Source organism: Alligator mississippiensis, chromosome 4 (assembly GCF_030867095.1).
Source record: "Alligator mississippiensis isolate rAllMis1 chromosome 4, rAllMis1, whole genome shotgun sequence".
In the NCBI taxonomy this organism is placed as follows: domain Eukaryota; kingdom Metazoa; phylum Chordata; order Crocodylia; family Alligatoridae; genus Alligator; species Alligator mississippiensis.
The window spans coordinates 3,903,618-3,914,637 of record NC_081827.1 but is presented as its reverse complement, the minus strand read 5'-3'; the positions used below and the strand labels follow the sequence as shown (position 1 = coordinate 3,914,637).

Below are 11,020 nucleotides of genomic sequence, written 5' to 3'. Positions count from 1 at the left end.
AAGATTGCAAATGCTGATGCATTGAGCCGCCTACCACTACAAATACCTGATTGTGCTACTCCCTCACCAGCGGAAGACCTCATGCTGGAATCCATGCCAGAAGCCCCTCTGCAGGCTGATCAGATAGCAAAAGACCCTATCCTTGCCCGGGTCCTCAACGGGGTGTGGAGAGGCTGGCCTGCAGACAAGCTGGCTGAGGAATTCAGGCCATTTTCATCATGTCACCATGAAGTCTGCCCACAAGGGTTGTCTCTTTTGTGGAAATCATGTTGCAATCCTAACAACAGGATGCCAAATCATACTGACATCACTGCATGCAGCACACCCAGGTGTGTGCATTGTGAGGATGAAAGTGCTGGCTAGAAGTGATGTAGGGTGGCCAGGTATGGACAATGACATAGAGAAGGTTGTAAGGGAGTGCAGCACTTGTCAAGCAACCCATCATAATCCACCAGAGGCACCAGTATTCGCATGGGAAATGACAAAGGAACCCTGGTCACACATCCACATTGATTTTGCTGGCCCTTTCCAAGGTAGGGACTTCTTAATTGTGGTTGGCTCATACTCAACATAGCTTGAGGTGATTACTGTCTCAACTCTTACATCAACTGCCACTATCACAGCTCTCCATCAGCTGTTTGCAACCCACAGGTTATCGTTTCTGATAATGGCAGTGCATTCCCCTCAGCAGATTTCCAAGATTTTGTCAGCCGCAACCTCATTCGAAGTGTTACCATTGCACCTCGCAGGCCACAGACCAATGGGCAAGCTGAGCGAATGGTGCAGACTACAGAAGATGCACTGAAAAGGATTGTTGTAGGAGACTGGCCCACCAGACTGGCCAGATTTCTGTTTGCTCAACCTGTAATTCCTTGCCCTACAACAGGGTCCAGCCCATCAGAGCTTCTTATGGGTCATCGTCTCAAGACATGCCTTGACTGTGTTAACCCAGATCTTGTGCGAGACATGCAGTTCAGTAAAGAAAAGGAGCTGGACTCTGCATTGACATTGGGTACCTTACGTCTTTTCGTTCCACAAGAGACTATGTTTGCTTGGAGCTATGGGACAGGCCCACAGTGGGCTCAATCTAAAATTGTGAGCCCCACAAGACCCGTATCATATACAGTCCAGACTGATGATGGACAAGTTTGGAGACGTCACGTGGACCAACTGCATGGGCGTTCTCCTACTGATAACCCAACACCTGAGCTGTCTCCAGGCACTAATCCACCACCGACAGACATAGAGTCGTTGGGGAAGTGTCTACTGGTTTCCACCAACTCAAACCCTTTTCCATCACTGTCAGAAGGAAGCGTTGGTGTTGATTCTCCAGATAGGCTGACAGGACCGTTATCTGCTGAAGCCCTCACTGAAGCAGGCTCTATGGAAAGACCACAGAGGAAGTGGAGCCCTCCCAAATGGTTGGCTGACTATTCTGTCTGTGGGGGGGGGGGGGGTGTTGTGTCTTATTGGATTTTCCTTGCTCTGTCCTTTTAAGGCCCAAACCCTCATTTTCAGCACTGCAGGGTTCAGTGTGTTTTGGGGCAGTTTTACAGCACTGAGGACTCTATTTTCCATGTTTTGAGGAGCCGGGGGATATATTCTTGGTTCCTCTCACTCACCAGGACAGGGCTGGGTCAGGGTCAGGGACAGAGCAAGTATAAATCTTGCAGACATACAAGGTCAACTGTTAAGATCCGCCCTGGATATGATTCCAGAGAGTTATATTCATAAATAACTGGTAGTTCAACACAGGAGTGTCCAGAGTGTTGTTGCTGAACTCACAGCATATCCCCCCCTCCAGACCATTGCCTTAATATTCCTGAACAGAACCTGTAAAACCAGTTCAGTGACTGGCCAAATCCTGTAGTGCCGACCCCCTTTGAATTGATTGGTCTGCATTAGCAGTGTTTCAGTGAGGCTGCTTCTTGACTGGGGCCCTGCAATTAGGTTTCAAGTCCAGTATCCGTGTGGGGTTTGGTCTGGGAGTACAGGGCAGGAGCCGGTGGCTCACCCCCATGGTCACTCAGGCAGGAGCAGAGATCGGGGCTCCACAGCAGCTTGGTGGAGGTATATCCATGGGAATCCAGGCCAGGAGCAGTGACTGGCACTCCCCAGCAGCTCGGCAGAGCTGCATCAACTCTGCAAAGGGCCCTTCGCAATGCAGATGGAACCGGTGACCCCAGCAGACAGTGACATCGAGGGAGACGATGCACTCAAATTCCAGGGGACAAACCTCTTTTGGGTCAAGACTCCTCCGCTCCTGGACTGCCAAACCTGGGGTTGAAGGCTCCCCACTAGGGGTAGGGCTGACACAGGGTATACTTTCAACTGGGGCAGTGTTTTTCTTGACTGCATGTTGTGTTCTGGTGTGTGTCTGTAATAAATCAGGGGGTTGTGTTCATCCTGCTTGCCAGGGAAGGGTTGTTGGTTTTATTGGACACCCTAGTGATTCATGTAGTGTTTCCCGGGTAGATTAGGTGGGGGGCTCGAGTCAAGGTAAAATATATTTAGTACCTCCAAAACTGAACCCGACCCTTGTTGATGCTGACAGGTGCTCAGCAGAAGAGTGACAAGTAGTTAGACCCGCCTATGCATATTTGCATTTGGGCGCATGTGTGCGCTCATGCTTTACTTTTCTGTTCGTCGTTGTGTGCATCCATGGCACACATCTTGTTTCAGCACTGGCTGATGGATCTTGGGGCTGTGGTCTGGGGCTGGGTGGTTAACACAGCACGGGGTGGATTCTGTCTCTTATGGGCTTGGGGGCACATGTGGGGAGATGCTAAAGGTGAAACAAGGGTGCTCAGCTTTGGCTCTGCTGGCAGATTAGCAGCAGATGGGCAGCAATGAGTGCAAGAAAGCCACTTCACTCCACTTTTTCTCTGTAAATGCCTTAGGAGCTGGAGTTTTCTTGAGACTCAGCCAGGCCGAGGTTAATCACTGCAGAAAGAGATGAGCAGCTCTGTGTATCATCCCCCCACACCCATACTCCAGCAGGGCTTCTCTGACTTGGATTTCCTCTCTCGAGCATGGCTGATTGCTTTTGGCTGCATTTCATCTAGCAGCACTCCAGTTCCTCGAGGACAGGTCAGTAAAACCACACCACCGTGAACTAGTCAAAGTGAAATCACAATGAGGTGCTTTGCTTTTAGTCTGAGAAACCCCAGTCAATCAAATTTGTTCTCTTTCTGGGTTCAGTCTGGGTGAAAGCTGAGCTCCTGCCAGGACCTCAGAAACAACTGCTGAGAAGCAGGAATCTGTTTTATTTTGCAGGGATATTATAAGTGCTGGGGAAATGTAAATCATATATGAAAAGCTATGGTCTTGGGCTGAGGCTGGCTGTGTTTATGACAGAGAGGCCTATTGATACAACAGCCATCAAAACAGGCTATCTGGCTTTCAGGCATCCCCATCCCACCACCAGTGAAGTGGTGATTTTCACTGAAGCCTCTTAGCATGATTTAGGCTCAGATCTAAAAATCAGACATAGATATCTGAGTCCAAAATTGCCAAATGAAAATTTCAGCCCAGCTGCTGCCTTGCCCTGGAAACACCACAGTTGTTCAATGTTACAGTGCCCTAGATACCTAGCTTGAGCAGGTCCAAAAGCACCTTTGTCTTGACAAGGCTTTGCAATTGGCTCCTCACTGGTTTGGATCCTGAAACAAGGCACTTCTGTGCCTGTCTCCCCCAGGGAGTTTGATCTTATGGGCACTCCGAGTGGATCTGTACAAAATGCTGTTGTAGCAAGGTCATTTAAGGTGCAGGAGGTGATGCTAGCTATTTCTTTATATATACACTAGAACAGCAGTTAAGGCTGCAGTATTTAGCCGTGATAGTCCAGGAAATTGGGAGATACAAGGAGTTTTTGGTGGTATCTTTTATTAGACCAACTATATAGTTGGGAGAGCTGTTGGAAAAGCACTGGAGCACAAAGTGTTTTGTACTGAATGTTCATAATATTTCTAGGCTACAAAGACCCCCTCTTCTTTTTGATACAGCATATAATGGGAAATTCCCCCCATCTCCCCACAAGTATGTAAGATCCTGAATGCAGTGAAGCCTGAATGTGTGGCTCTGTGTTGTAGGGCTGGACCACAGACACACCGCAGGGATGCGCAACGAAGCTATTTTAATCCAAGCAAAATATTGTTCTGTGTTTGGAGATGAAGCTTACATAATTTTAAAAACAGGTTCAGCAAACAGGGAGCATTTGAGGTTGAAAGGAGGACTCGTCAAGTTATAATTCAGCTTTCCATCTCATATACGCTCACCCAGAATCATCCCCAGAATGAATCCATCCAAGCAAGTCCTGGAAAAATTATGCATTTTGTGCTTTTTGCCTTTGTCACAGATCTGAAATGCAGGCACATCTGTGAGGTTCATCAGTTACCTGTAGTGGCATGTTTGCAATGCTTTCTTATTAATTACTAATCTTTTTAATTGCATTGTACTTGCCAGGGACCAGTTGCATGCTTGGCACTGCACTATAGACACATACTGAAAGAGTCCAAGAGACCATAAAATCAAGACTATTTAGACTGTAATCTCTTCAACGCACTTTGTTTCTCCTGCATGATGGGACTCTCCAGATGTTGGCTCTCGGTCCTATCAGAAAAAGTGCTCTGGGCAATCTAAACTAGGAGTTACTGTCTCTTCCTCTCATCTAGTATTTCCCCTTTTCTCCCTTTGCAAACCTTACAGGAGAAGGACATCTTTAGCAGGATATTCATACATATAAGGCCAGAGATGACCACTGGATCACCTAGTCTGACTTCTGGACCACCCTGGATTAATTCCTGTTTGAACGAGAACATATTTCTTTTAGGAAAACATACACATTTTAAGTTTTAAAAGTCCAGTCCTGGAGAATCTACCACAATTTTGGATAAATTGTTCTAAAGATTAATTATGCACAAAAAACAAGTTTCATATCTTTGTTTCTAAACTGTATAATTTTTTTATCCTCCACTTCCAGCCAGTGGATGTTGTTACCCCTTTGTCTACTGCATGGAAGAGCCCTTTATAATCAAGGTTGTGTTTCTGCATGGGTATTTAAACACTGATCGAGCCTCCTCTTAATCATCTCTTGATTAAGCAAGATCAGGGGTGTTCAACTCCCAACCTGCATCATTTGGCTCATGGGAGTCAGTTGCTGCCTCCCTGCTGCCAAATTTCTGGACCCCGGTGGGGTCTCTGAGAGCCAAATAGCATGGCCCTTCGTGCTAGATCAGATACACAGAGCAGTGTGGGGCCTCATCCCAATGCATGAGGCCAAGCAGGGCTGGTGTGGGGCTTTATCCTGGCATGTGGGGCTGGATGTGGGTGGCAAGGACCCCAGGGTCTGATCCTAGCATGTGGAGCCAGGTGGGGTGGTGTGGGGCTCAGCATGTAGGGCCAGCATGGGCATAGAGGGGCTGGTCAAATCTGTGCAGGGCCCAGTCGGACCTACAGACTAGCCCTGCACCACTTATCTGGTCCCCAGGGCCAAAAGGTTGAGCATCACGGGATTAAAATGTTAAATTGCAGAGCTAAGAACATAAGAATGAGGAGGGTGTGGGCCTCCCACGCTGAGGTCTGAAGTGTCCTTTAGATTGGTTTGGAACATAAAACACTGGCTCAGTCTGCAAATTCCAGCCTCCCTTCTTTTACAGATACATTCCCTTGTTGTCCATGGAGTCATAGAAAACACAGCCAAAATCCAAGAAACATTAGAAAGAAGAATATGCATTCTGCTTTCAGTGTCATGTATCTTTCTCGAGAGATATATTTAATTTTAAACCTACAAACATTGTAAGCTGCTCAGACCCTTCAAGAAAAGAGTCAAGAAGCGGCTGGGCAAATGGGGGAATTATGTTTATTCCTTCGAATGGTAACTGGAATGACTGTTAGATGGAATAACAATATCACACTCCCCCATACTGCATCCCAGGTCTCCCTCTTGCCCTGCTCTCCAGCTACACAACCAGCTGCACAACATGACAAACGAGTAAACAATGCTATGTATGAATGATGGGTCGTCGAGTGATTCGTTTCCCTAATTCTGAGCTTTCAGTGGAGGTTAAGATCAGACCCTCTGAGAGTTCAGAAGCTCTGAAAATTAGAGATCCTTCAACTCAGAGCTCTCTGTGTGATGCTACGGCAAAAAGGACTAGCACGATCCTTGGACACATAAAAAAGGAAATAACAAATAGAAGCAAGGAAGGATTTTATCTCTATTTACAACTATTGGTGAGACTAATGCTGGAACACGCTGTTCAGTTCTGCTGTCAGCATTTTTTAAAGGATGTTGGAAAAAATTGAAGGAAAATGCTATAACAATGATTTGCAGATTGGAGAAAATGTCCTCTCCTGAGAGATTTCAGGCTCAGTCTGTTTAGCTGAGAAGTGACTTGATTACTGTGTATAAGTACTTTTATGAGGAGAAAAAACTGAGTTGTAAATGGCTTGTTGTTTTAGAGGAGAAAGGCATAGTGAGAAGCAGCGGCTAAACATTAGAGTCCAAGTCCAAGAAGAAGAAAGACACAAGTTCTAACTGTGAACATGTTTTAACCATTGAAGCAAGGTGATGGATTGTCTTGCTACCTCCTGTCTTCAGATCATGGAGATATGCTTTTGCCAGACATGATTTACTGAGCTGAAGAGATGAGTAACTGGATTAAATTCTGTGCCTAGTATTACTGGTAATATAGCGATCCTTTCTGGCCTTAAAATCCATGAGCATTTTCATCTAGTTATTGATCCAGGTGCTTAGTGAAACTGATATATTCCTGCACAGGTCCAAAGTGCAGGGATTTCATTCCAAGCAAAATGTCATGTCATATTGTAGGACAATGTTTAGATTTGAGATGATGGACACTCTGGGTGCACCTACACATGCACAATGACGATGCAGTAATTTAGGTTACTGTGCAGTAACTGAAAATCACTGCACAGTATGGGTGTGTGTCTACATGTGTACACCCGTACTGTGCAGTAACTATGGTGACAGGCCAATTTGGGCATAAATTTGCTACCTGTATGATGCCTCAAAAATAGAAAACCATTGCTCTTCAGTTCCATATAGGGTGTTTATTGTTGACACAACAATGCTTTAAAATGCAATGAGCAATCTTGGGATGGGAGTCTGCCCGTCTTGCAGTCAATGCAATGCAAACTCTCCTTGACTTTAGGGGGAATATCAGTAGCCTTAGGCACAACCTTCTGCCTAAGGGTTACATACCTCATTGCAGGGCAATCCCAGTGACCCACCCTCATTCTTTATTAACTTGATTTATTAAGCAAAAAAAAAAAGATTTAAGAAGCAAAATAACTAGTTTCATAGCTTGTCTCATGTCCTGTCTGTGCAACTGTATAAAACAAGACTGATGAGGCAAGGCTAAGAGAACTAGTGTTATTTAGTCTGGAGAAGAAAAGACTGAAGCGTGATTTGACAACTAAATCTTCAAATCCCTGAAGGGCAATTATAGAGAGGATGGAGATGGGCTTTTTCCTGTGGCTGTCAAGGACAGGACCAGGACCCACGGCCCCAAGCTGCAGTGGAGGAAATTTAGGCTGGAGATGAGGAGGAACTTTCTGATGCTGAGGGTGGCCAGGCATTGGAACAAGCACCTGGAAAAATTGTGGAATCTCCATTGCTGAAACCTTTCCACATCGGGTAGGATGGTTTAGTCAGGGATGCTTATGCCTGAAGCAAGGGCTGAACAAGATGAGGTCCTTTCCAGCCCTACTTTCCTATGCTTCATGTATGATGGCATAACGTGATGACTAAAATAACATCATGCGCGGTACATGGCAGGCATCTGACCTAGCACTTTGATCTAGCGCAGCAGGGCTGAACCCCTGGCCCTGCAGAGCCCTGTCACCGGCCCACTGAGCTGTCTGGGGTCCAAAAATTGGGCAGTGGGGGAGCGGCAACAGCATTAATTGCTACCTCTCCCCTGCCACCAAATTCCTGGAGCTGTGGGGAGCCTGGTGAGCTGGATGAAGTGACCCTATACATTAGGTTGGGTGCACGGGGCTGGAGCAGCATGGGGCTGGATCCCAGCACAGGGCCTGATTTGGTCATGTGGGGACCATTGCAGGTGCATGGGACTGGGCTGAGGTGACGCAGGGCCTGATCTGGGCACATGGGGCCAGACTAAGATAGTGCAGGCCCCAATCCAGGACTTTGGGATCAATTTGGCTGTGTGGGGCCTGGGGTGGCCAGTCACCTGGTTTCATAGAGGATGGTCCGGTTTTCTGTTGCTCTCTATTGATACGACGCCGGGACACCTTCATGTCCTCTATTTTTCTTTTGAAAACCTTTCAACCCATAACTGAACTTCAATTGTTTATCTTCATTGGTCAGCCTGTTTGTCGTTTATATTCATTGGTTCACCTATTTGTCATTTAATTAATCCCGTGTTTGTCCTGGTCCCATGAATGCCAGCGAAGGTCCTGTCTGTCGTGCTTCCTAATGACGTCCTTGCATTACAGCTGTTGCTTGCCGCTGGTCAACGTTTGCCTTCAAAATCAGCCGGCCATCACCCTTCCTTCAACACGCCCAAGCGGAAGGGGCATACTTGGGAGGGATGGGCTACACCTCTCTCCTAAAGGCAAGCGTGTCTTTTCTTCCAGGTTGGCTGATCGCGTACGGTGAGCTTTAAACTAGCTTCGCCGGGGGATGGGGCCACAGGAGGACATGAGGACACCTCCCAACCAAGATGAGTCACAAGCACAAGGAGCACCCAGGTAAGTGATGGGGGTCTGGATAGTCCTAAGAATCGGGGGGGGGGTGCATGCACCAATACAAGGCCTTAAATGCCTCTACACTAATGCTCGTAGCATGGGAAATAAGCAGGAGGGACTTGCCCTCCAGATAGCTAGTTCAAACCCGTACATAGTAGGGTTCACAGAAACCTGGTGGGATTCATCCCACGACTGGGCGGTAAACATTAGGGGCTACAGACTATACAGGTGGGATAGAACGGGGAGGAAAGGTGGGGGTGTGGCGCTGTACATCACAGAGCAATACACGTCCTCAACTAACGGGATGGGGTCAGAGGAGGGGCAGGCTGAAGTGCTCTGGGTCAGAATACAGGGGGTCATGGGGAAAGGGACTTGATGGTGGGGGTCTCCTACAGACCACCCAACCAAGGGGAAGAGCTGGACCGTGAATTCTCAGGTCAGCTTGCGAAGGCAGTTAAGGCAAGGGATGTAGTTGTTATGGGTGATCTAAATTACCCGGACTTCTGCTGGGAGGAGCAATCAGCCAGGTCAGACTGCTCACAAAGGTTCCTTGCCGAGATACAGGACCTCCACCTAACCCAGGAGGTGCACAGCCCCACCAGGGGGAGCGCCCTGCTGGACCTGGTCCTGGCCACAGGCGATGACCTGCTGAGGGGACTCCAGGTTCTTGACCACCTGGGTGACAGTGATCATTGCCTGCTGGAATTCATCATCCAGCACAGGGTGTCAAGGGCTTGCAGCAAGGCTGTAGCCCTGGACTTCAAGAGGGTCAACTTCAACGAGTTGAGGAGATTGGTAGGAGAGGCACTGGGGTCCTGGAGGGTTGGGGAATGGGGTGTCCAAGATGAGTGGTCGTTCCTTAAGGAGACGATCCTCCGAGCCCAAGGGGTGACAGTCCCAATGAGAATCAAAGGGAGCGAGAGTGATCAAAAGCCCCCGTGACTCACCAAAGGCATTCAGGAATGCCTGAAAGCTAAAAAAGAGGCATACACCGGGTGGAAGGGAGGGGCCATCACCAAAGAGGAGTTATACCTCCACTGCTCGGGTCTGTAAGGGGGCTGTTAGGAAAGCTAAGGCAGATACTGAACTAAGGCTAGCTTCAAGGATCAAGGACAACAAAAAGTCCTTTTTTAAATACATAGGGAGTATGAAGAAAGCACCAGGTAATGTGGGGCCCCTGCAGGATACACTTGGCAATCTGGTGGTTGCACCAGAGGAAAAGGCAGACCTTTTTAACAATTTCTTTGCCTCCATTTTTTTGAGCAGGGACCAGGACTCCCCCACTGAGATTCAGGATGGACTCGGGAGAGACTCTGCCAGGCCTAAGGTCAGGGGGGACCGAGTTAGGGAACTGCTGGAGGGGCTGGACGTGTTCAAATCAGCAGGTCCAGACGCTCTCCACCCCAGGGTGCTGAGGGAATCGGGAGGGGTTATCGAGGGGCCCCTGGCACGGCTTTACGAGCGCTCGCGGTGCTCTGGAGAGGTGCTGGACAACTGGAAGAAGGCCAACATGGCCCCATTTTCAAAAAAGGGAGGAGGGAGGACCCGGGCAAGTATAGGCCCGTTAGTCTTACTTTGATATTGGGGAAGCTCTTTGAGAAGATTATCCAGGAGCACAATTGGGAAGTAGCAGCAGGGGGGGACGATGCTCAGGAGCAACCAACATGGGTTCATTTGAGGCAGGTCCTGTCACACCAACGTGGTGGCCTTCTATGGTCAGGTCACAAAATCATTGGATGGAGGTGCCATGGTGGATGTAGTCTTTCTGGACTTTAGGAAGGCTTTTGACACTGTCTCTCCCCCCATTCTCATTAAAAAGCTAGGTGACTGTGGCATCGATGCCTACACGGTCAGATGGGTCACTAGTTGGCTGAAGGGCCGCACACAGAGCGTGGTGGTGGACGGGGCATTTTTGACCTGGAGGGCTGTGGGCAGTGGGTCCCCCAGGGCTCGGTCCTCGGGCCCGCGCTGTTCAACATCTTCATCAGCGACTTGGACGAGGGAGTGAAAAGCTCCCTGTTCAAATTCACGGGTTACACTAAGATGTGGGGAGAGGTGGGCATGCTAGAAGGGAGGGACAGGCTGCAACTGGACCTGGACAGGTTACAGGGGAGGGTGACTGAGAACAGGGTGGGATTCAACACTGACAAGTGCAAGGTGCTGCACCGGGGGAGGAAGGACCAGCAGAGCTACGGGCTGGGGACTCCCTTCTCGCCAGTGCAGAGGCAGACAAGGATTTTAGGGTCATTATTGATGCCAAAATGAACATGGGCTGACAGTGTGGGGA

At 48.4% G+C, this 11,020-nt stretch overlaps 1 long non-coding RNA gene across 1 annotated transcript; it reads left to right on the top strand.

Annotated features, from left to right (window-relative positions):
* The first annotated feature begins 1,839 nt into the window (after window positions 1–1,839).
* On the top strand, window positions 1,840–4,971 carry LOC109284621 (uncharacterized). Its single transcript, XR_002092154.2, has 3 exons — window positions 1,840–2,303; window positions 2,901–3,090; window positions 4,708–4,971. It is a non-coding gene; the product is annotated as an uncharacterized LOC109284621 (long non-coding RNA).
* The last annotated feature ends 6,049 nt before the right edge of the window (window positions 4,972–11,020 follow it).